The following is a 25,821-nucleotide window of genomic DNA, read 5'->3' on the forward strand; positions in this document are numbered from 1 at the left end:
TTTTTTTTTTTTTTTTTTTTTTTTGCTGGCTCATGAAATTAAAAAAAGAAAGAAAGAAAGAAAAAGCTGGAAACCACTGATATAGACCACCCAGTCTGTTTGGGAGAGAAAATCACTTCCAGATTAGCAGTTACCTGGAACATTTCCCCCTGGACTGGAGACCCCCGGACTTTTGCTGCATAAATTATTTCATGTCTCCTATGTGGCTAACGTGGCTAATGAAGATGTGAGGAGCTTTATGAGAGTTTATGGGTTCCCTAATAAACCAAGCATGTCCTAATAAGGATGGATGCAAAATCGAATGAGCTGCCGTCATTCCTACCACGGATACAAACCCTGCCTTTATGTAATACGTCTGAGAACACTCACCACCGCTGCGGATTCAGTACTTCCAAAATGTTATGTTTATTTTCTTATACAAATTCTTATGTGAGAGTGTTAACTTTAACCAGTTTTTTGGGGGCTTTGAAAATACCACATTTTGGGGGGTAGGTGGGGAGTCTGATACTGTAAAATTACTTCTTTCATCATTATAAGTCCCAAACTTCACTAGGAACGAGCTGATATTTCTAACAATGCATCCTGAATGACCTGTTGTTTTGTCTCATCCTCTTGTGTTTGCCAGGGTTGCCTGAGTAAATGTTTCTGGAGCTCCCTGGGAAGGGCCCCTGTGGTTCTCCAAAGGTTTTCCTGATGCTGCAGCCAGTTACTGGGCTTCAGACTGCTGGTCTTCACACCATCCCGTTATCTCAGGGCGTTTCACTGTTCCAGACACTTCCCACTGGCCTTGGTCTCCCTCATCCTCTCTTCCTCTGCAAGACTTTGTGATTAATTTCTGCTGCCCCCTCCTGGAATGACAACTTGCTCAACTCCTGCCCTCTTCCCCCGGGTTCAGTTCTAATCACATTTCCTCTAGGAACTCTAAGATCTCTAGAATGTAAATACCTGCCCTTCTTATTCTCCTACTGTACTTTGTACCCCCATAAGCCAAGATGCTTGTGATGAATGCCAAAATGGTTATTTACATGTTTTTCTTCCTACTACCTCCAGTAACCATATGGATACAAAGAATAGATCAAATTAGTTTTTTGAAACTTGCCCAAACACTGGCACAGTATATGGTACATAGTAAGTCTGGCAAATAAAGGATAAAACTGAGTTGTCTTAAATTCTAACTAGAGTGTAAATGACTGATTGTCATACCTCTACAGAATGTACAAGAAAAACTGTCTCCATGGTAGGAATTTTTGTTCTAATCAGTCCATGGAAAAAAAGGCTATTATTGAACTTTCCAGGAAATCACCCAGGCTGAGGAGTCTACCCAATATGCAGGTGGGTAAAGTGCCAAAGAAGTTTATCAATTCATGACAAGAATCCTGCAGTGTCTCCTACCAATCTTTCCAAATGACAACACTAGCAGGTTTCACACAGTATTAGCCTCATTTAACCAGCCATCATTTCCATTTAAAAAATACGAGGGGAAGAATTAAGAGCGAGTAGAAAAAAATGCCTTCAAATTAAAATCTTTGCTTTTCTTTGAACATCCAGATGATTAAATGAGATCCAGATGAAAGCCTGTAAATTCCAAAAAATAAAGCCCAGCCGGGGATATCTGCATTCTCTCATGTTTCTGCTGGTAACCCCGTGGTAAAGTAAAGCAATGATTGATTCGGAGAGAATTATGGCTATTATAAACTGTAATCAGTGGTGGATGAGAATAATTACACAGAGAAAGGGGGAAAAGCTGAAACATGGCTGAGCAGTGTTCTGATGGATGGGGAAGTCATTCCCTAGCTGTCAATGACTGATTTTTCAACAGTCAGCACACAAGCTTTAATCCCAGAGGGGAGAAGGAGAAAGGAACGCCCACGTTATTAAGGATGCTACTGACTTAACCTTACCCATTTTCCTCTGGACATAGCTGGTGCCTGTCTCCCATCTGTTCCTGCTATTGCAGACATACCCCGAAAGGTTGAGGTCAGGACGTGGCCTTTATCTGAGAGACACTAGAAAGAGTTATGGTTGTAGAAAACTACGGTAGATCATGGTGGCGAGATACGGCATTAGGGTGTCATAGCATCGTAGGATGTTAGGACTAGAAGGGCCACAGAAACCACCTGATCCAATCTACTCATTTTATAGATGACTCCAGAGAGGTGAAGTGATGTGTCTACGTCACATAGCTGAGGGGCTTAGATATAAGGGGAAATTGCTCCCACAGGACCCAGGAGACTGGCCTTATAAAATAGGCATGACCAGATCTCTGAGGGAGACAGCTTTGCTAAAGCCAGTTCGAAATTGGCATCAGCTTGGTCTCTTGCCCTCAGAGATAGGCTCCGGAGTTCAATATTCTCTCGGCATTAGTTGTTACTTGGTGAGGTTACACAAGGTCAGAAAGGGTATGGGTTTGTGGAATGAACAGTTTTGGTTTACAGACCAGTCATGAGTCCTCTAAACTGTGACACTGACACACACACACACACACACACACACACACACCCAGAGAGAGAAAGAGAGAGAGAGAGAGAGAACCCAATTTATCTTACCATTTGCAGCCATAAAACAGAATAACTGATAGAAGTGGATTAGAAGTCATAAAACTGTGTAAAACAGGACAGCTAAGATTTGGTTGGCATCCCCCTTCAGGGTTCTCCAAGAGCCTTTTGGATACTTTTGCAAAGTGCTGGGTTCCCCTCTGGCCTCCCGTGCAGAGGGCCCACAGAAAGAGGCTGCACAGTGGTGCTGGGCTGTGACAGATTCCAGCCATGTCTCCCCTCCCCCACCCGAGGATAAAACCCATCAGAAAGAAAGGCAGGATCATCTTCTAAGAAAATACCATTGCCTTTGAGGCTAAATCATGTCAAGATATAAGATCAGGAATGTCCAGATGCTGTTTATCCAATCTTAATTAAATTTGGACTTCTTTAGGAGAATAAAACATGTTTCAGTTCCAGGAAGAGTTGTTTTGATCCCGAGGCTGTTTGGACTCTTTTTATGAAAACAAACATTTTAATCGAGATGATACCAATGTTCCTAGATTTTCACTGTGAAGGTATTTTCTGGAGCGAAATCTCTTGAGCCACCTTATGTTCTTCATAACATTTGATCCAACAGTATTAAATATCTCAGCTTTTTTTCCACTTTCACCTTTAGTTTTCGGAAATTCTTTTCAACAGAATCAATTCCTTTTGAAGTACATTTTAGAATGATTCGTTGAGAAGTTATTTTTCTGTCTGGCATTTTTTCTCCTTCTTCAGGTAAGTACACCTTACTTTTCCTTTGAGGAACCATGCTTTCCCCATGCTGTGGGATCCTCCTGCAACTACAAGTCCCAGAGCAGCCATCCTACCCCAAATACCCTGCCTGGCCTGAGATGCATAAGAGGGTATGCAATCCTAGCAGGCCAGTCCAAGTCCTCTATCCCCAAGCCAGGGTGATTGGCCTTGAAAGAGCCACCACTTATGTGGGGCCAATCTCTGTCTTTCTCAAGATTTGCTGTATGGATACTGAGAGAGACTGTGTATGCTCTTCCATTTGGAACAATAGCTGGAAGGATATGAATTTTTAGCTGCCTGCACTGTCTTTTCAGTGTAAGGAATAAACAGAGAGAGAGAAAATGTGAGAGACACACACACACACACACAGAGAAAGAGAGAGAGAGAGATTATGATGTCACCTCTGATGCCAGGAAAACATGACTCTTGTTTATTTTATAACCCTAGACTTCCCAGTTATGGGAACCAATGGATTCCCTCCTTTGCTGTAAGTTAGATAGAATTAGATATAACTCAAGGAGTCTTGGCTAAGAAAAAGACTTTTCATAGGGTCTGCTCTGATTTTTTTAAAATTTTGGCTGTGAGTGTAATACTTATTTTTGACATTGAAACATTTATATTGGATTATTATGTCAGTAACAAAGGGCTATAGGAGTTTGTAGAGCGGAAGGTAAATATACCTTTTGACTATGACTTTCAGGCCCAGTATGCATCTCATTCTAACCAGTCTTTGGATCCCATGTTTTGAAAGAATAAATGAATGATTGGACAGACAGACGTGCGAAAGTCCCGCAGATCTCACCAAGCACCAACTATAATCCTCTATTCTGTCAATTGGTTATTCAAATGAATGATTGTTTTTCTTAACCATGCACGCACACACACTGATCCACATCATCCTACAAGGATTAACCAGAAAAAAAGCAAAATTCTCTAGAGGAAATACTTACAGGAATTGTTCAATAGGCAGTTTAAAAAAGAGTGCCATTCCCCCACAGGTAGTGCTAATGGGGGGATCAAATTATGAGAACTCCAAAGGGATGTAGAAATTCCAGAGCAGAAATTCAGCCATCTGACTCAGCCATTGCTTTCCATCTAACTTTTCTTCATCTGGGGCCCAAACTTCTATACCTCTGAGGATTAAGTTATACATAACAAAGTACTTTATTTCTTATAGGCTCTGCCCTGCCCTGCGCAGAGCAGGAAGAGTGCAGGGAGGGTGCGTGAGATGCCACTTCTGATAACTTTCAGATGTGGAGGGTGAGTGCCTGAGACCTTGGAGGCAGTCCAAAAGCTCTTCCTCCTATGAGGGTCCTTGGGAGGCCACAGAGCACCAGGGGCACCTGTTAGAAGGGACAGCAGGATAGGTTGGTGGGGCAGTCATGTCAGCAGGGCACACAGGAAGTTACGTGGCTCCAGAATTCAGTACCCAGCACTGGGCGCACACTGTCCCAAGATGAAGCATCCTGCCCTGCGCTATTCTATTGTGTGAAGTGCAGTTTCTTGGCTGGGAGGAGGAAGAGGAGAGAGGAGCCGCCCCTGGGCACAAATATCAATTAAGATCACTGTCACCGAGGTGGCACACAGCTTCTGCTCCAGGCAGGACCTTTCCCATTTTATTCTGTCAAGATGGCCATCTTCACAAAGAGCAAATAGATTATTTTGTAACAGTCACTTAAACCCAGAAAATGAAGACAAACCATGTCACAGAAAACAGGTATCTCTTTGTCTTATTTGTTGTTGACCTGCTGGGGGTGATATATTTCTGTGGGTTTACCAGAAGGTCAATTCTCTGTGTTGATGGCTCTTTGATGTTAATTACGATATGATACATATGTGTGCATGTATGATACATATATACAGTTATAGACACACATGAGCATATATATTTTCATTCATTCATAAATCTATATGTGTGGTATACATATGTATGTTTATACATACATACAAACACACCTATCTTATCCATAACTGTGACTCTGGAAAGAGGTGTTGAGCAAATTTTTTTTTCTTTTTTTTTGAGACGGAGTCTCGCTCTGTCGACCAGGCTGGAGTGCAGTGGTGCAATCTCAGCTCACTGCAAGCTCTGCCTCCCGGGTTCACGCCATTCTCCTCCCTCAGCCTCCCAAGTAGCTGGGACTACAGGCGCCTGCCACCACGCCCAGGCTAATTTTTTGTATTTTTAGTAGAAACAGGGTTTCACTGTGTTAGCCAGGATGGTCTCGATCTCCTGACCTCGTGATCCACCTGCCTCGGCCTCCCAAAGTCCTGGGATTACAGGCGTGAGCCACCGCGCGCAGCCTTGAGCATATTTTTGAACAAATAGCTTATTGACTTTTTCTGTTGATAAAGTAAGAATACTCATGGTAGAAAAATCAGAAGCAGAAATTTGTGAAGAGAAATATAAATACCACCTCTAATTTCACTAAACAGAGAAAACTCTGCTTTATTCATTCCTTCCCCTTTCATGAATTTTTTGTGGGTACACCTTTCCCATGGCACGGATCATGGTATGTACAATGCAACACACTGCCGTTTTCCACTCACTCCTATTTCCCCTATGATTGTGAAACAAATGTTAAGCCTACCTTATGCATTTCTTTACAGAGGTCTCCAGTAAGTATGAGTGTGTGATGGCTGCGTGGCCCTGACTCCAGAACTGGGGAGTCCCATTTCTGTGTCCCCATAGTTCCCTCTTTTACATTGATGGGTCTGCCTGAAGGAGCAGGAGGTGAGACCAGGCATTGCTCACTGGCATCACCTTATCCCCAACCCCAACCCCTTTTCCCCTACACTTCTCTCCCAATCCCTCCTCCTTGCCCTGGCATAGTGATAGAACCACCACTTGCTGAAACCCAGAGGAGACCTCTTGTTTAGCACTGGCAAGGGGCAGATGACCTTCTCTAGGATGAAGGAGGGCAGCCCTGGCTCTGAACTGTGACCGGCACTTTGCCCTGCAGGGAATGCACCTGTGAGGGTGGTTTAGGGGTGATGTCTGCAGACTTAGACTTGGATCTTGAGTATGCACTTCCCTCCACCCTACAGAACGCATCTGCATCCTCAGTAGCTGAATACCATGGAAAGGGTGCATGAGGCTATTTGTGTAAGTGCTGGCTGTGTGTGTGGTTTGTGTTATTCAGAGGGGGCAGGAGAATGAGCTGCCGAGGGAAAGAGTCTGGCCATGGCTAGGTGAGTGATGGACCTTAGCAAGGGGCACAGCCCTCAGCCACCCAAGGCTGGGCTGTCCCCGCCCCATCCCCACTCCAACCTTGATCAGATCTGCTTCCAGTTAGTTGGGCCCAGAGGCACAGAATGCAGCAAAGAAAGGAAAAAACACAGGATAGAGAGCCAACGTTGTAGAGAAGGCTGTTATGGAAAGATTTAGGCACAAAGACATTTTTACCTTTTTTTTTAAAACACCAATAATTCCTTCTTGTAAAAATGACAGGAAACCAATTTGGAATAAAGAAGAGTAACGTACAGAGAGAATCATCAAAGATCCTTGAAGCCAAATGAATACAAAAGGAAAGAGACTGCAAGGCGATGAGGGAGGTCAGAGGCTTGTTTGGCCTTTGCTGCCTGGCCAGAGCTCAGGGGCTTGCGCAAAAGCTCTCCCTGTGCCTGGCTCCACGTGTCCTGCTGGGGCTGTGCAGGGTGAAGGAAAGAGAGGGCGGAGGTGTGCTGGGAGCCCAGCACCAACATAGCTCTGGAAGGTCTGTCCAGTGAGGCGTCGACTACAATGTACCCTTCCCCCTCCAGGTCCAAGCAGGTGCCTGCAGCCAATACAAGGACCTTCCAGCAGCAGCAGGGCCTATGTAGGGCCTCCCTGCTTTGTTTTGTGTTTTGTAATGTGCCTGCCTGTTTGGGGGTGTCCAGGATTATGCACCAATTAACCAGGCCCTCTACCTGTCTGTTAGTTCACAATGAACATGATACTCCACTTCCTAAAACTATGAGACGTCAATGTTTTTTAAAAACATGTACTTTCCACTTCTCAAATCTTAGCTAAATCTTAAATTTGACAAAATCATTTTAAGGTAAATGTAATCTTTTGTATTATAGAAGGAATATATATTTATTTTATGCGTTTAGGAAAATTGAATAAAGCACACAATATTTACCCACACTATACTATAACAATAGAAATATGTATTTGGAGACTGTGTATTCCTCCTATTTTCTCCTTTCCTTCTTTTCTTCTTTACCAGCTGACCTGGGATTATAAATACTACATCCTCGGAGCTTTCCTTGAATTGGGGCATTTTGAAAAGTCCCAGAGGATCTAAAAAGCACAGGACATTATGGTTAAAAAGTGCTGGGCAAATCCTGCCTCCCCCTTCTCAGGGACATTTAGAGAAGAGCTGCAGTAAATATCACTGTTGGACCTGGTTTACAACATCTTGTGCTTCTATTTGATCAGGGAACACTTTATTTCACACAACACACATTGCCATCCTATGGAATGATTCTGAATACACAGCTTCAAAACTGCTGTTCAATCATGAGAAATCTGAACAGCCCCTGCCTTTTTTTGTGATACCGTCTTGTATGCTATCAACAGCAGCTGGTCGGTGTCCCCAAACCCTTAAATGATGATGCTAATTTAGGGGCTGGCCTTTGAAATACCATTGATTGAGATTTTGGTTTGATATATTGGATGCTTTGATTATTGAACCTCCCCTAACTGTCTGTTAAAAACACTTTGGTGTCTTGTTTCGTAGTGATTATCATCGTCATGATCATTAGCGACATTTATTGACCATTTACTGCTTTTGCGCACTGTGCTGAGCCCTTTACATGCATTATCCTATTTAACCTCACACCAGCTTCAGCAGGGAGACAGTATTATTATTCTCACTTAAATGAGGAGGAAACTGAGGCTCAAATTGGTTAAGTAACATGCTGAGAGTCAGTTGGCTTTCAAGTGGGTCAGCTGGGATTCAAATCCGTGAGGTCTGTTTACCCTCAACCATTATAAACTAGTCACTTCAAATATCTCTGCTGTAAGGTTTGCAAACATTCACAGAGATTTACTGGGCACATCTTAAGACCTTGTGTACTTTTTCCTCAACATATTTATAGCCCTAACCTATCTAATTACCTAGCTGGGTTTTCTCTTTCCTCTGTCTCTTTCCTCTTGCAAGGATTTATTCAATTTCTACTAGATGTTAAACCCTGAGTTAAGTGTGATGATGAAAATGCAGTATTAAGACAGGGGCCCTTCCCTTAGGAAGCTAACAGTCAATGTAAGATTCCGAGGAGTAAATCAATGGCTAAAACACAGTCCACGTTCCTTTGGGAACCCAGAGGAGTAGCGTCTAAAGCAATGGGAGCCAGGGAGAACCAACTAGAGGAGGTGGCCACAGAGCTGGCTTTTAAAGGGTAGGTGCTCGATAATAGACCAAGAAGGGGAAGCACTGATATTCCAAGAAGACAGGGGGGCGTGCAGTCTGGACATGGCCAAGGAGTTTGGGGACCTACTTGTGCCGGAGTTGGGTTGGGCAGTGGTTCTTTGCAGGAGGAAGACAGGACAGACAGGGTCGGCTCTTGGCGAGTTGGGTGGGCGTATATGCTCAGCGGAGGAATGCTAGATGTATGCAGAATGAGATGATTCGGTTTGTGTTTTAGAAAAACCACTCCAGCAACACTGGGAGGCCGCCTGAAGCGAAGGGATTAGGAATAGAGAGCGGAATTAGAAAGCAGGAATCTAGAAGAAAAATGAGAAAGGCCTGCCCTGAGGCAATGAAGGTGTGGGTGGGCCGGAAGAGGCGGATACTGTAGGAAGAAAAATTGGGAATATCTGATTGACTTTTAGATGTGGAAGTGAGCAGGGAGTAAAAATGACAGCTGGATGTCTGACTGACTGTAGTGATGGTGCCGGTGGGACTAGACAGCGCTGGTGAGGAGGGGATGGAAGGGGAGACGCAGAGGAGGGGCAAGGAGCCTGTGTGTCTGGCTTGGGTAACTCAGTGGGTGATGGTGCCAATAAGACTATTTCAACCTTCACCTCAAGAACCCTCCCCGCCATTTGACTTGTCCTCCTAAAACTGTGAAGCACTGACTTAAAAAAACAAAAACAAAACATATACTTTCATTTTCTATTCTCAAATCTTAACAAATCTTAAAATTTGACACAAAGTATTTTAAGATAAATGTCAGTTTTTTTTTTAATTACTGAAGTAACATATCTTTATTTTATATATTTAGGAAAATTGAGAAAAGTACAAAATATTCACCCACACTATTAGTACCTTAGGGAGATGTATTTGGGAGTTGCGTTTCTTTCTTTTTCTCTTCCTTACTTTATTCTCCTCCATCTTCTCTTTCTTTCGTATGTATTGATTTGATTTGGTTATTTATCATCCATTTATCTATTTATTCTACTGATATTATTTGAACATCATCTAGTATACTAGGCACTGGGGATACAGCAACAAACAGTACTTCGAGGAGTATAAATTCTGATGGAAGGGATTTTGACAATAAATGAACAAATAAATGTATGTTGGGTGGTAAAAATTCTATTGGGGATATCACATATAAATCAGCAAATAGTTGTATGTAGAGCGATAGTATGTGCTATGGAGAAGAAGAGGTTAAAATGAGCAAGGGAGTTCTGGAATACTGCGTGGAGATTGGCCATTTTATGTAGAGTGGTCTGGAAAGACCTCTGGTCACTTGAGGTGAAAATTCATTAGAGACATGAAAGAACAAGGGAAAAGCTGCGAACCTATCTGGGGAACGAGTATTCTGGGCAGAGGGAGCATCCAATGCTAAGGCCCTGGGGTGAAAAAATGCTTAGCATGTGTGAGGAACAGCTCATGGCTAGAACTGAATGAGCGAGGTGGGGAAACGGGATGAAGTCGTGGAGGTAGCAGGGAGCCAGATTAGACTGAGTAAAGAACACATTCTTGGAAAAAAGCACAGAGACCAGTTCGGAGGATACGTAAATATTCCACACAAGGGTCGATAGTGGCTTGTGCTGGTAGTGTGGTCGGGGGGAGTTGAGAAGTAATTGGATCTGCATTTATTTTGAAATCAGATTAGAGGGAGATGATGTGTGAGGCAGGGGTCAAAGACAATGTCAAGGTTTTTGACCAAGGTTTTGACCTGGAAGAATGGAGCTTTTGTTCACGGAAATGACTATTTGTTTATTAATATACTGCACATATTTGACAAGATTGAAATTTAACTGTACCCTGTCTGTATCCTTTCCTTTTTCCACCAATTCTTTCCCCTCAAAGCAGGAAATTCAAGGAAGCCAAATAGAAGACATACTTCCTGTTCACCTTTTTACTTTTTCTAGCCTTATCCCTATATTTCTCCTTTTTCTTGTCAGGGAAACAGAACGTCCATGAATTAAGCCATGCATTCTGAATTTTGCTTGTGAGGGGACTCAGCTAGAGGCTGCACTTTATTTGAACTTTGTGGCCAGTAGCCAAGGGAAATAAAGCTTAATTAATGCTAATTTTTCTAACCCCTTTCTTTGCCTTTTCAGCAAAATAAAACCACCTTTGGGAGAACTGGCAAAAAAGTTAAAACAGACACCACACTACTAAATCTCACCATTGAAATAGCAAAAATATTTTCCTACATGGTTGTGCTTGGTCGCAAAATGATAAAATATTTTGCCTTGCTCCTCCTCCTCTCTGCCTCCATTTTTTAAAAATGTTTGAACAAGTCAGCCGATTTTTATTTGTCTTTATTTCTTTAGAAGATTAAGACAGTCTGTGAGCTTGTTTGCCTTGGGCTGTGTTCTGAGCACCAGGGTTTGGTTGGCCATGGTTATAGCTGCTAAATTTCAGGGTGAGGAAAGAGCTGGTAGGGGGAGTTGCCTGCTCTGGTTGACTCAGTTCGGATCCAATTTGTTGGCCTTTCTGGTCTGTGAGATGATTAGACCAGCCACCTGGGGACAAGCTATTAGGAGGTAATCTTCACCCATTTCTGCAGGTAATAGTTTTTGTTAAACTTAGAACCAAGGCATGCTCTTGTTGACCTCCTGGTGAAGACCATTACCTATGTAGTCTAAGGGGCTTCTTTCTTGGCTTTGACCTATTTCCTGAGCACTTTTCAGGTTGCGTTTATAAAACAGTTGACTTGTAGGTTAGAAGTGTAGAAGTGTAGTGATCTGTGGGAGCAGCAGCATTCCCATGAGAAAATGCTGTAACATAAAGCCTTAGAATGTTATAGCTCCATCATCATTTAAGAGAATCTAATGCAGTCCCATCCCCTCCCCATCTTCCCATGTCTAGACCAAAATCCATAGCAAAACACACACACACACACATACACATACACACACACACAAATAAAAAGAAACAAAATCATCTACTCATTCCTCACCACTACCACCTCCACCCTATTTCAAAAATGAGGAAGCAGAGGTCAAGCGCCTGAAGGGGCCTGCCCAGGGATACACAGCAAGTTAGAAGCTGAGGATAGGGCTTGGTTTATGAGGTTGCTGCAAAGAACCTGAGAGCTGCTGTGAAGAATCAAAAACATTTGCTGTTGAGTTGCTGTTTGGCCATGTCCTTGGATAAGGTCATGATTTAGGGCAGTGACATATCTCACCTGGACCTCTATAGTAGTCTCCAAAGTAAGATCTCTTTATTTTTGTTTATTTATTTCTGAGTCAGGGTCTTGCTCTGTTACCCAGGCTGGAATGCAGTGGCCCAATCATGGCTCATTGCAGCCTGGATCTCCCAGGCTCAAGTGGCCCTTCTGCCTCAGCCTCTTGAGCAGCTGGGACTGCAGGTGCACTCCACTACACCCGCTAATTTTTTTTTTTTTTTTTTTTTTTTTTTTGTAGAGATGGTGTCTTGCTTTGTTGCCCAGGCTGGTCTCAAACTCCTGGCTTCAAGTGATCCTCCTACCTGACTCTCCAAAAACACTGGAACTATAGGCAGTATCTCTTGAGATAGTCTTTTTCCTCCTCCAGTTCTTACTGGAAAAATCTGGGAGTTCAAGAGCCATGGGAGATTGAGGCAAAGGAGCAGAACTCAGAGCATCATGGAGATAAGAGCAGGGCAATGACTGAAGTTGTTGGGTGGGGGCACCTCCCATTGAGAGCCTTAGTTGCTGACAAGGTCCCATTCCTGTAGACAGTGACGAATGCTCAGTCTTCTCAATTCAAGCTACGACAGCCTCCTCTGAGTAAAATAACTTCTGTAGAGTAATTACTTTCCCTCCTCTAAGGGCATTCCCCACCTCTACCTTTGCAAAGAAGCACCATGGTCAGTTGAAAGGTAAGCCAATGTATCCTCCAGGCATCGTGATGTTCTCCTGGTCCCTGGTTGCATCTGTCACTGAGTAGCTGAGGCTGATGTATCCAGCTGTGATCAGGCGCCCATGGCCTGGTGGTTCCTCCTCATCCTTCCGATCCCCCGAGGCCTGCCTGTGGCTGCTCCTGAGAATCTGGCTGGCAGAGTCTGCTGTGGAGCTGAGTCTCCAGGGTAACTGTCTTCCCTAGGACAGCTTGGAAGCCAGCGTCATCAGTGATCATCTGTGTTCCCTCTGGAGCACATGGGAATTTCCATGTCCCATAAATACTAGGCCAGGGATGTGGCAACCTTTGGCCCGGTCTCAGGAACTTCCCTCAGAATTGTCTGTTTTGGTTCAGGCACCATGTAGCAAGCAGCGCCGTTGGCCACAGGGCTTCTCTAAAAGGCATGGAGTATTTACAGGATGAGCCCAAGGAAGGTAAGAAAATAGTTTCCTATTGTGGAAGCACCTTACGCCTACCCCAATGTCTTCTGCTGAAGTTCAGCCTGGCACTCCAGATGTGGGAGCCGAAAGGATACTAATCTGACTTCCTATCCTTCTTCCTCAGTGGCTTCCCCTTCCCCACCCACACACTATGAGCCTCTTCCTTTCTCTTTATCTCACAGGTTCTGCCCACGCCTCATGTAATCCTCTTTGCATTGACTTAAACAAATGAACTTAATGTTCATATCCCACCAGGCTTGGTCCCTGATGTGTAAAATTCCAGCTTTGGGAGTTAGGAAAAAGGTCTTTGCTCTTTCTCACAATAAACTCTGGGTCTTTGAAAAACAAAAGAAGCATCTTATGATGTTTATTCCTTTCCTTGTGTTCAGCCTCCAAGTCTCTTCCTTCCTTCGTGAAAGTTCTGCCGTGGTGTGAGTTTGGTGAGAGCTGAGAGATCAGATGTTCAATTTGCTCTCATAGATCCCTGGCCTCCAGGATGGGGGCTGCTTCTTGTCTGACGTTGGAGTCTGTTTCTTTAGTCAGCCTCTGGATGTTATGAGCTCCCAATATCCCTCCTACAATTTTAATTTCTGCTTAGATAGATTTCATTTCTGTTTTCTGCAACCAAGAACCATGCCATTTCAACATATGCTTTCAGATTATCATGTAAGTGGAAGGAGATTGTCATGTAAATTTAAGTTTAAAAAAAAAAATTCCAAGAAATCAGTGACTGTTCTTTGGTGGTTCTAATTTTATTATGATGTGATCAATTCTTTTGTTTTAGTTGGGGCAGGTGGTGGCTTGGGGCAACTGGGAATTAGGAATTATCAGGAGCTACAAACATTGGTTTAGTATCTTGGAAATATTATTCTCACCATACATTTTGGGAAGTTTTTGGATGGCCTAGATTAGCATAGTTTATTCAAGAACATACAGTACTATAGCTTGAACTATAATAAAAATTGTCACTCACAATACCAACCAGTTTCTCTACTGAAACCTGTTGTCTGTTCCAATTTCTGTGGTCTTTATGTGTCATTTGCCATAGAACCTAAGCAAAGCAAAGTGACTCTACTAGTTATCTATTGCTGTGTAAGAAATTACTCCTAAATTTAGTGGCTTTATCATACAGTAAACATTTATTACACAGTTTCCATGGGTCAGGAATTTGGTAGCAAATTCACTGGTAGGGTTTGGCTTGGAGCCTGCCATGAGACTGCAGCCAGATGTTGGCTGGGGCTACAGTCATCTGAAGGCTTGACCAGGGCTTCAGGAGGATCTGCTTCCTTGATGGCTCACAGACACAGCTAACAAGTTGGTGGGGGGACCTCAGTTCCTTCCCTTATGAGCCTCTCCACAGAACTGCTTGAGTGTCCATGGCAGGTGGCTTCCAACTGACCAAGAAGAAAACTGCAAAGCCTTTTATTCATTAGCCTTGGAAGTCACATATCCTTACTTCTGCTATATTCTGTTGGTCACAAAACCAAATCATGATTCATTGTGGGAGGAACCTTTACAGATGTGAATACAAGGAGGGAAAGATCATAGGGGAACATTTTGGAAGCTGACTTCCACAGCCACTGAGCTGTGAGTGTTCTAAGGTGGTAGGAATAGGTAACCCAGCAGACAATTTACAGCAATCGATGAACTATCATCAAATTCACTGCTCTGTCCGAGGAAATTGCTATCATACACACATTGTGGGGAGGTCTTAAGATCAGGAGGAACTCAAATGTTTCTCACATGGAGGTAGTCACAATCTCTTCACTTTTTCTTGGTCTTGGAATTGCACATTTTCTGCCATTTGTCATGGTTGGAATGTTCGTCCCCTCTGAAACACATTTTGAAACTTAATCCCCAATGTAACAGTGTTAAGATGTGGGGCCCTTAAGTTGTGACTGGGTCACAAGGGCTCTGCTCTCATGAATAGATGAATTCATTCATGAAGTAATGAATTAATAGGTTAATGGGTTCGTGGATCAGTAGGTTAGTACAGGACTGGGTTAGTTGTCACAAGAGTGGGTTGTTACAGAGTTGGCTCCATCTTGTGTGCCCCTCTCACCCTGAGATACCCTCCATCATGTTGTGACACAATATGAGGCTCTCCCCAGATGCTGACCAGATGCAGCTGCCCAGTGTTTGACTTCTCAGCCTCCAAGTCCATACTAAATAAATCTCTTTTCTTTATAAATTGCCCATGGTCAAATATTCTGTTATAGCAACAGAAGATGGACTAAGACATCACGTCACATGTAAATATTTAGAAATCCATTCTTGGCAAGTACCTGAGAGGGAAATGTGTCTTCATCATCACTTAGCATTACCAGCTGGGCCAAAGCAGCCTCTAGACGACAACTTGTTATTCCTCTGTATTTGGTAGATGATTTTTCATTGTGACTTAAAGGGAGGAGAAAAGAAGGATCCAGGAAGAGCCAGAATGCCCCATCCAATGTCTTTATTATAGATAAAGCCAGTCTCTCTCATTTTTTATGAATGAAAACCATACAGAGTGGTACATGTTCATGGCATCTTACCATGTTAGGACTGGAAGAGACCTTAGCAATCACATGTTCCAACACCATTCTCTACTGGGAAGGAAGCTGATGCCCAATAAATGAGGAGGCTTGTCCATTATCAGACAACTTATTATTAATAGAAGCAAGTCTAGTAGAATGCACTCTTGGTTCCAAGTCCATTGTGTTTCTATTATTCCAAGGTGTTTCTAAATCTTTGTTTCAGAAGTTTCCTGATGTAAAATATTCTACTTGGTGACAAGTTTTCTGACGTAGATAATTTTCTTTTCTTAGGAAGTTCTTAATGCTTTTGGACTCATGGTCTATTTTGAAAATTCAATAAAAGTTACGTGCTCACCTGCAGAAATATGCACATACTCATCTACAGATGATATTTGGTGTGCAGATTCAGGGAGTTGTGGACCACCTGAACGCCATCCTACTGGAGTGTGAAAGTCAGGTCAAAAAACTATCTAACAGTTTATTTATAAATATTTCTCTAAATACTAATGTCTTCTGCACTTCCGAAATTATACTGTAAAAATATTCTTAATGAGCCTTGTTACACAGAATTTGAACATTATTCTGGTTTAGATTATGTTTCTGACTTTGGAAGCTGCATTATCTTTTGACATCTCAACTTGCAATGTTTTGTCCTCAGGTCCTTGGAATATTTGTTAATGCATCTTAGAACAGTTCTAGTTTCAGGCCTATCCTTGTCAAGGAGACAATCTTTGTTTTATTTAATTGAGAATATTTTTGTTTTATAGGCGATTTAATATTTGAAAGACCATGAAGTTAAATTCATCACCTATAGACTTTCCGTCACTGTGCAGCAGGCATTATTTAATCACCACATGACAGTTCCAATCAGAATTCAAAACTTACACTGACAGCCAGAGTCTGTGGGGTGGAGCTTAAGTTTATCGCTTTACAATCCAGAAATAAGCATCTTTGGATTGTTCTTCTACGGTGTTCCTTCTGCCATTCAACTAGATGATTATTTCATATCCTTTCCTCCCTCCTCGAATTTCAGTACCTCTTTTCCTGCCCTCATCACAGCTGAATACTTTATTTTCTATTTCACTAATGAAACTAAGGCAACTCGAAGACAGTTTTCATAGGCTCCTTTCACTACATCCTCCCAGCTCCCTGCACCTACACTGTGGGTACTTCGTGCCTCCTGGTTGGGACGGGTGAACTCCAAGGCCAATCCCTTCGTTTGTGCACTAGACTTTACCTTTTCTCTCCTACTCAAAGACAATGCTTCAACAATTGCCTCCTTTTTTTAACTCAAGAATCAGTATTTCTCTCTCCTGGATCATTCCCTTTAGCATACAAACCTATAATCCCTCCCACTGTAAAACAGAACAGAACTCTCCCTTGATCTCACATCACTCTCTAGTTATGGACAGATTTGTCTGCCCCAATTACAGCAAAACTCCTCAAAAGAGCTGTCTCTACTCTCAGTCTCCATTTTGTCTCTTCCTGTTCTCTTGTATCCACTCCGACCAGGGTTTCATCCCTACCACTCTGTGGAAACTGCTCTGGTCAAGGTCACCGGTAAATACCATATTGGTTATAACTACTTGCCCAGTCTCAAATGTGCCACCTACCGTCCCACTCATATTGGTTCCTGAACTGCACATTTGAAAGACACTCAGGCTATCATAAGGAGAAAGAAAGAACATTTACTCAACTGCTTCCCAAATTTGATAACCCTGCATGTCCAGCCCTATTTTGTACAATATAATTTTATGAGAAAAGTGAGCCCATACAATTAAAAATATAAATTCTTCTAGGTCTATACATACAAAATGGGGCATCAGCAATTATCCAATAAATTTGGGCTGTTTAGACAAAGAGGTAGAATAACGGAGATGCCTGCTCCTCTCCCCAGCCCCCTTTTTTGGCGGGGGGGGGGGCCACAAGTTGCACTATTTGGCCTTAAGATGTGAGAAATTGTGTATTTCCTTGTTTTCCCTTTTGGGGACGGGGAGGGGAGAAGAGTCCATGGTATTACTTGAAGGTCTAGAAAGCCACATATTTTACTTTAAAGGAAAATGTGCAACATGAGAATGAAGTCTTAGAAATGAAGGAAGCTGCACGCTGTCCTAACAGTCAGCAACCAAATGGTCTCTCCGTGGACTCCGGGGGAAATGACTGTGCATCAGACTCCTCAGAGGAGGTTCTGAATGAACAAGGCAGCAGTGGTGGGCTCTGGGGGGAGGAGTTGGGAGGGAAGCCATTCCTAATAGATCTACATTAGAAGGAACTGCTTTATAAGTGACTCACGATTTATTGCAGTGGGATGTGTATGTCTTCCTCAGCAACCAGGAGGAGAGAAAGGGATCTTAATCCATCTTTTAAAACCTGAGGTGATTTCTTCTTTGTCTCCTTATAGGGCATTCTCCATTCTATCTCCTTCCAGAGCGAAAGGTTCATTTATTTTCCTAGATAAGGTCTGAATAAGGGCAAGATATAATTTAAATGCAGTCAGGCTTAAGATAAATCAGTCATAAAGAGGCAATTATTTTTATATTAAATCTGTGTCCTTTCTAAAAGGGAATTTGTATTTATCAATTAACTCATTTCCACCATTTAATTTTTCTAAAGGAGATTTTGAACTTAAAAAATCTTCATTGTAGGGGTCTTTTAATTTGCAGAAAGATTTAGGTGGTCGGGGGGGGTCATATTATATTAAGAGTCATTTTATTCATCAACATTAAAAAATATATAAAGAAATACTGTAGATGTCATTATTTTCTTTAAGCACTCAAAAGCTCATGCAACATTTTTGTCATACATTCCAGATTGTTAGATCAGTAATAGGAATGTCTAGCTGGCAACTGAGCACGGTAAATATCAAACGTCATTTGCAATCAGACTTGCATTTGAATTTCAGGCTAACTGCGTGATCTGGGGCTTGCTACTTAATTTGGCTAAGTTTTAATTTCCTCAGTCAGAAAGTGGGGATGTAAACAGCATCTGATTGTAGCAAATATCTATTGGCTTTGCCTGTCCATCATGCATTTCCTCTTCTGGCCCAGGACATTTCCTTTTCTCTCAGGAACCACCCCTCCCCTATTCTCAGCCCACAGTGTTCTGATGGAGCTAATCTGCCTCCTGGTTTGGGGCTGCGCACATGACTCAGAACTGCCCATCAGAGAACATTATGTCTTTGGTGCTAAGGGCTGAATGTTTGTGTTGCCCCAAAATTAGTATATTGATACCTAATCCTCAATTCAATGGTATGATGGGGTCTTCGAGAGGTAGAACAGGTTACGAGGGCAGAACCCTCATGAATGGGATGAGTGTCCTTTGTAAAAAGGCTCAAGGGAGCTTGTTCACCCCTTCCACCATACAAGGACACAGCTTTGAGGCAAAGAGCAAGCCCTAACCAGACACCAGATCTGCCGTTGCTTTGACCTTGAACTGCCTGGCCTTCAGTACCGTGAACAATAAATTTCTGTTGCTTATAAATTACCCACCTAAGGAATTTTGTCATAGCAGCCTGAATGGACTAAGACACTTGGCCACAGTGGTAGGTGATATGTATGTATCCTAAGTAGAACCAGTGACTTCTGCTAGTGGTACTGGAAAATCAGTATATGCTCTCCATAAGGATTGCTAAACCAATAGAATGTAAGCCTGAAACTGTGAATGGCTATTTTGTTATCCCATATGGGATCCTTCTCGAGAATGACGCCAACATAGAAAAAAGCAAAGCAAGAAAATATGGAGAAAGATAGTATCCTGGGAATATTTGAGCTGTTGTCTCCAGCTATGCCCAAAGCACAGTGCAACCCTGGATTTCTTAATCATATATACAAAATAATTCCATATATTCAAAAGCCAGAATAATTCTGAATACTGAAGACACTGATACCCAGAGATTGGGAATTACAGGGAGCAAACCTAAACTATGGAATTAGTTGTCAGGGTAGGAGATGGAGTGGAGATGCTTTTCACTCTCCTGGCTAGAAAGTTGGTTACCCTATAATGTGGGTTACCCTTTCAAAGCTTACTGTTGTAAGCATTAGTAGCTCACCCAATATTTGCCACTCTCTGCCTTCCAGGCACATGTTAGAATTGAATTTTATAGTCCCTGTGATCAGGTGGGGCCATGTCACCTACTTGCTCTGGCCAATAAATTTGGAACAAAATTAAACACCCAATTGCTGGTGCAAGATTCTCCAGGGCAATCGTTTCCTTCACTCCACTGAAGATGCTGGCTGCTGCATCAGCCTGGAGTCCTGAGTACAGGTCATGAGCAGAGCTGCCCTGCTGACCAGCAATGGGCATGATGCATGAAGAAGAAATAAACCTTTGCAGTTGTCAGCCACTGAGATTTTGGAGGTGTCAGTTAAAGTAATATAACCTAGTCTTTCATGGCTCATGTACCTCGTGTATCTTGGGATTTAGACCATATTCCTATCAAAGCTCAAGTCTTAAAAGACTTGATAGGAAATGTCAGGATTACATCCTACGGCCTTCAGTTTGACCCTATAAGAAAGAAAACAAGCTACAAATTGACTTATCTGAAAGCATAGTGGAGTGGGGAGTGGGTGGGGGGTGACTTTCTTAGGAGAGGGCCTGTGACTAGCAGGGCTAAGTGGCTGCAAGTCAGGGATTCAAGAGCTTTGAAGGCTTAGCCAAGCCAAACCCTCTTCCCCAAGGCACAGTTAATGCAAGCAAAGGCAGAAAAGCTGGAAACTCAGAGGCAGATAAGATTGGGATCTGGGAAAATTCTGATCTCCAGTTGGTGGAGGGCTCCCAGCCAACAAAGCGGGTGATTGTCAAATCACACCGCAGAGTCACCCACTGGACCACCTTCTGGGAACAAGGGGCACACTGGCTGCTCCTCCCCACCCAGCTATTGTTTAATATTGCCCAGGGGCAGAGGCCAAAATGGGAACACAAAGACTTGTTGCCAAGGGACAGATGCTTTGAGGCCTGAGACTATATTCAAAGACCATGACTCAATTGAGCTTTGGTTAAACAACACAGCTCTAAAAAGCCTGGAGGTAGTTTGGCTGAGTTCAATCCAAACTTCACTAGCTGGGTGGCTTTGGGCAATCTACTTTACCTCCCTATTCCTCTCTCTTTTTCCAAGAAGAGGGATAATAATAGTATCTAAGTGATGCTGCTGTCTTCAAGATTTAATTAAGATTATGTATGTAAAGAGCTTAGAAGAGTGCCTGCACACAGAAAGCATTTAATATATGTGTTAGTTACTACAACAACTACTATTATTATTAGCCAAGAAAATGGATGGATAGTTTGAAACAACTTGAACTGCCAGAGAAACCCAAAGCTCGGCATGCAAGTGCTTATAATTGCCTGACCCCTGAAATGAGCACACCCCAAACCTGCACTAACAGCAAGTGGGCTGCTAGAGGAATGAAGAGAGCCCTGGAAGGGAACCTCTTTCCTAAGACAGCTCCCATGGGGCCATGGTGGATGTGTGCAGGAAAGAGTCTTCCAGAAAGCAGAAATGAGGACATCCTGGTTGGCTGATCACATAACTCACTCCACTGCCAGGGAAGCCAATACAGGCTACCTTCTCCAGCATAAGATCTCACCAGTTACAAGACAGTAGCCCCTGTATGTTGTTTTATTATTTTCTTTCCCTAAATAACACATTTTTCCCCAATTACCCTATTTTGCTTCCACCATTGAATGTTGGATATGACAGGGAGTTAGAGTTACTATCTAGCCATGGAATTCTGTAAAGCTATGTGAAGCTACATCTAGATTGACCAAGGGGAATTCCTATCCATCAGAGTCTCTGGACTCAGAACTGGGTGCATTACCTAGACAAGATTTCATGTTGCCTCCTTTTGGGGATGGGTTGAGTGTATTTTTGCTGTGTATGGGACAGTTGCATTGTCAGGCAAGGGCATATTTGAAGTTGTATATATGTGAAAAAGCGCGTACCTACATGCAGGATAGCAGGGTGGAATGAAACGAACCAGGACATTTCCATTTTGCAGAAGCAGCCTTGAGTTCTGATTCTGCCACTTGCAACAAAGAGCTCTGACTGAAAAGATAAAATAAGAGACAATGTGTATAAATTATTAAATATTGATGTCCAGCATACAGTAATGGTTTAGTATACACTAGCCATTGTCGTCATTTTGAAGAATATTGTAAGACCTAAGTGGAATAAGAAGCTAGGAAAATAAGGCTGAGCAGATAGATGGCACTTGTTCAAGGTGACACAGCTACAAGTTACAGAGCCTATATGATACCAAATTCCCTTGATATGGTTTGGAGCTGTGTCCACACCCAAATCTTACATTTAAATGTAATCCTCAGTTTTGGAAGTGGAGCCTGGTGATTGGATCCTGGGGGCAGCTCCTTCATGAATAGTTTCGCACTGCCCCCTCAGTGTTGTTCTTGTGATGGTGAGTGAGTTCTCACGAGATCTGCTTGTTTAAAAGTGTGTGACACCTCCCTGCTTGCTCTTTCTCAGTCCTGCTCCTTCCATGTAAGACATTTGTTCCCGTTTTGCCTTCTACCATGAGCAAAAGTTCCCCAAAGTCTCCCCAGAAGCAGACACTGCCATGCTTCCTGTACAGCCTGCAAACCATGAGCCAATTAAATCTCTTTTCTTTATAAATTACCCAGTCTCAGGTATTTCTTTACAGCAATGCAGGAACTGACTAATATAGCCCTGCTCTTTGCATGGAGGCAAAAGCTTAGCCCCTGTAGGACCAGAGAGTACAGAGAATCCATGCACTCTCTGAGCATTAGAGCCAAAGAGACCTAAGAGATCACCACATCCAGCCTTATCATTTCACAGATGAAAAATCAGGGCTCTCAGAGACGTGAAGTTATTTCACCATGGAGAGAGAAAAAGAATTCAAAAAGCCCGATATTCGCATTTACCTATTATGTCACCAAAGCATGAGGTCGAGAAGACCCAGGATATAGTCATGGCTCCATATTCCGACTGTGGGTTATGGGACCAAACATTTTCCTCTTCTAAGAAGGGAGGAAAGCAAATTTTCTTTATAACCACAACATTGCTTATTGAGGCTGGATCCCATTAAGGCATAAGCTTTTTTGTGGATTTGGGTTTGCCAGAGCTGAGTTTGCCAGCCGAATTTGGTGGTTCATGCCTGTAATCCCAGCACTTTGGGAGGCCATGGGAGAATTGCTTGAATCCAGGAGTTTGAGACCAGCTTGGGCAACATAGTGAGACTCCGTCTCTACAAAAAAAATTTTAAAAATAAAACAAACAAACAACAGAGTCAGAGAGAATGAAGTTGCTTTGATTAACAGAAAGACAGAAAACACTTCGGGTTGGAAAAGCACTAGAGGTTTGTGAGATAATATGAGGCTAAAGGCAGTATATAGAATAAAGAAGTCCTTAAAAATATATCTGGGGGTGGGTGGAAGACAAGGATCAAGAGAAAGGGTGAAAGGATGATAAAATAGGTTGCCTAACAATTAATTGAAAACGGTTCACCATTTTGGCACCACCATGGCAGTGAAGTGAACTACATGGTCAGCCAACTCAGTTGTCCCCAGTTCTACTCTCTGCTCTTATTGCAATAAAACCCCTTCTGCTTCCTCAAGACCTTCAGTGTGTCTGCTGCATGTGAAACCCTCATATGAGCAGATTTTTATGTCGACTAAGGAAGGAGTTACTTCTACATCTGCATCACCGTGGTTGCACATGTGGAGTGGTGCAGTGATCCCTAAACTGAACTAATTAGGTAGAGAAGCCCTCAAAGCCAAAATAATGTTTCCCCAACTCTTTAGAAATCATAAAGACTAAGAGGAAGCTCTGGGATGGCCTCGGAACATAGCATGAAGTTTTCAGCCCATCTTATCTAAATATTCAGGGCCAGGGAGGCTTCAGACGACAATAGGTTTAACATTTTGTCAGGTGTTGAAAGCCTTGAGATGGGAACGAACATTTCCAGGACATATTCCTTTTTCAGAGTGCAAAACCATGAAATCAGGAATAAATTGCTCTTATGTTTGCATAGCACCCCTGAAACTGACAAATCTCCCTCAGCACTCTTCTGATTTCCTGGAGGTTGCTCTACCCCTGTCTGGTTGGGTGAGAATTGTAGCCTGGGATGATCTTCTTGTCTTTTCTCCTTTCTATTATTTATATTTGTCTTCGGGTTTCATTTCAGACCCCAGAGGCGTCTTTCATGCTTTCCTACAAAAACAATCGAAAGATCGTTTCCATAAGAGTTGATGAGACCTCGGGTTTAAAGGTGAATGGTCCTCTAGTTACGTGGCCTGAGCTGACAGTCCTCTCAGCATGTACTATACAATTGTCTCAGCCCATCTGACTGCTGAACTACCAAGGGCAAGATGAGGAGTATAATGTGTCAAGGCAAACCAAAACTGACGCAATGTCTCCAGCACCATCCGCAGAATCTCCACTGGCTGACAGAGGACACACCGATTCTATTTGGATTGGCTTTCACTACCATCAGAAGGGTGTAGGAAATCCATCTTTTACCCAGTTATTGGAACCACTGGGATATCTGGCATGCAGATTGAGAACAACTACCAGGGAGTCTTGATCAGGAAGAAACCCAAGCCTGCCTTCACCCCTTACATTTGCAGAGCTCTTGATATATTTAAAAAGCATTTTCATATACACTTGAAACGCTCGTAACCAACCTCCACTTCATCAGCTTGCCAGTCCAACTAATCCTCTCCATCCCTTCTATAAAATGTGATGGCTGAGGACCACATCAAATAGAATACTCTCGACTCCAATGTTACTCTCCAGTAACACTTCGCAAACTGCACATTGAAATCCATGAGTGGATCATGAAAACAAGTTAGAAGGTTGCACCAGAAGTTTTAAAAATGTAAAATGGAAGAAAAACATGCATCACATGTTGTAAGGATAAGCTGTGTTTTCTAAAAATTACGTTTGAGGGGCATAGGTGTGTTTGCGTTTGTATGAGTATGCATGTTTGTATGTGAGTATTTATGTGGATATATTAGGCTGCAGTAAGAAATGCCTTTCTGTGGATCTGCAGTCAAATAGTTTGAAAGATATTGCTCTAATATACCCAGATGCCTTTGTTCCTACCAGGTGTGTAGTGTACTTACCAAGAGTCAGTTGTAGTTATTCCTAAATTTATTTATAGCAGCTGTACTTAGTAAATTAATATTAATATTAATATTTATAGTAATTTTATTTAATTAATGTAAGACTGATGAGCTATGAGAGTGAAGAGGCAGAGACTTGTTTCCATAAATATAGAGTTGAATGATTTGGGAAGATCTGATAAAGTGAGTTGCTAAAAAAAAGTGCTGCAAGAATAAATTTGGACCAGATCATGGTAACATATTGAGGGGATATGTTAAAAATTCAAGAATCTTAATTCATATAGCTTTAAGTTGTAATTTCTTTCAAAAAATGGCTTTGTGCAAGAAAGACCAGGAAAAACCCCACCAGCAAATCTATTGCCTATCAACTACACGTGTAGACAGTGAGGATTCAGTGGTAAATGTGACCCGCTGGAAAGATGACAGGGAACAAGACCCTCTGTCTGTCTGCATAGAGCTACAATCCAGCAGGAAAGACAGACTTGAAGTAAATCATTACACAAGTAAATAATGATGACTATGATACAGCCATGAAGAGGAAGGTTTGGACTGGAGAGTGTTTAGAATTCTGGGGGTTAGAAGTCACTTTCCTAACCCTGTCTCTACAAAAAAATACAAAAATTAGCTGAGTGTGGTGACATGCACCTGTGGTTCCAGCTACTCAAGAGGCCGAGGTGGGAGGATCGCTTGAACCTGAGAGGCAGAGGTTGCAGTGAGCTGAGATTGCGCCACCAGACTCCAGCCTGGGTGACAGAGCATGAGACCCTGTCCCCCTGATAAAAAAGGTCACTTTCCTGAGGCCATCTTTAGTTTGTTTTCTCATTCATTAAATGGAGCTAGACATACTTCCCTTCCTATCGTCTCTTAAGGGCTTTCACGTAAAACACGAAATTGAATTAGAAGGAAAGTGCCTTCCAAATATAGAAATATGATTAGAAATAGTCTCTGGCACATGCTATGGTCCAATAGCACTTAATAAATGTGGAAGCAGGGAAAGAAGCGATTGAGTGAGAAATAGTATTTTTATGGAAGATTAAATCAATTATTGGAGGAAATACATCATGTGTTTGAATAGCTAGAAGATTTAGAAACATGCTTTTCCTATATTTGCTTTTGACCGGATCTTATATTTGTTAGGTCTTTCTTAAATCTGCTAAGAACTGTTTTTCCCCCTCACTGTCTTTACACCTGAGTCCTGAGCAGAGAAAACCTGCTTCTACACCCAGCCAGGC

At 42.5% G+C, this 25,821-nt stretch overlaps 1 long non-coding RNA gene across 1 annotated transcript in view; it reads left to right on the forward strand.

The window, feature by feature from the left end:
• The window catches only part of LOC108517873 (uncharacterized), a 41,245-nt gene extending 16,877 nt beyond the window's left edge, over nucleotides 1-24,368 (forward strand). Inside the window, exon 3 of the long non-coding RNA XR_001882232.1 lies at nucleotides 23,650-24,368. This is a non-coding gene — a long non-coding RNA (uncharacterized LOC108517873). The remainder of the gene's footprint in view (nucleotides 1-23,649) is intronic.
• Nucleotides 24,369-25,821: the final 1,453 nt, after the last annotated feature.

Source organism: Rhinopithecus bieti, unplaced genomic scaffold (genome assembly GCF_001698545.2).
Source record: "Rhinopithecus bieti isolate Rb0 unplaced genomic scaffold, ASM169854v2 scaffold_40559, whole genome shotgun sequence".
Lineage (NCBI taxonomy): Eukaryota > Metazoa > Chordata > Mammalia > Primates > Cercopithecidae > Rhinopithecus > Rhinopithecus bieti.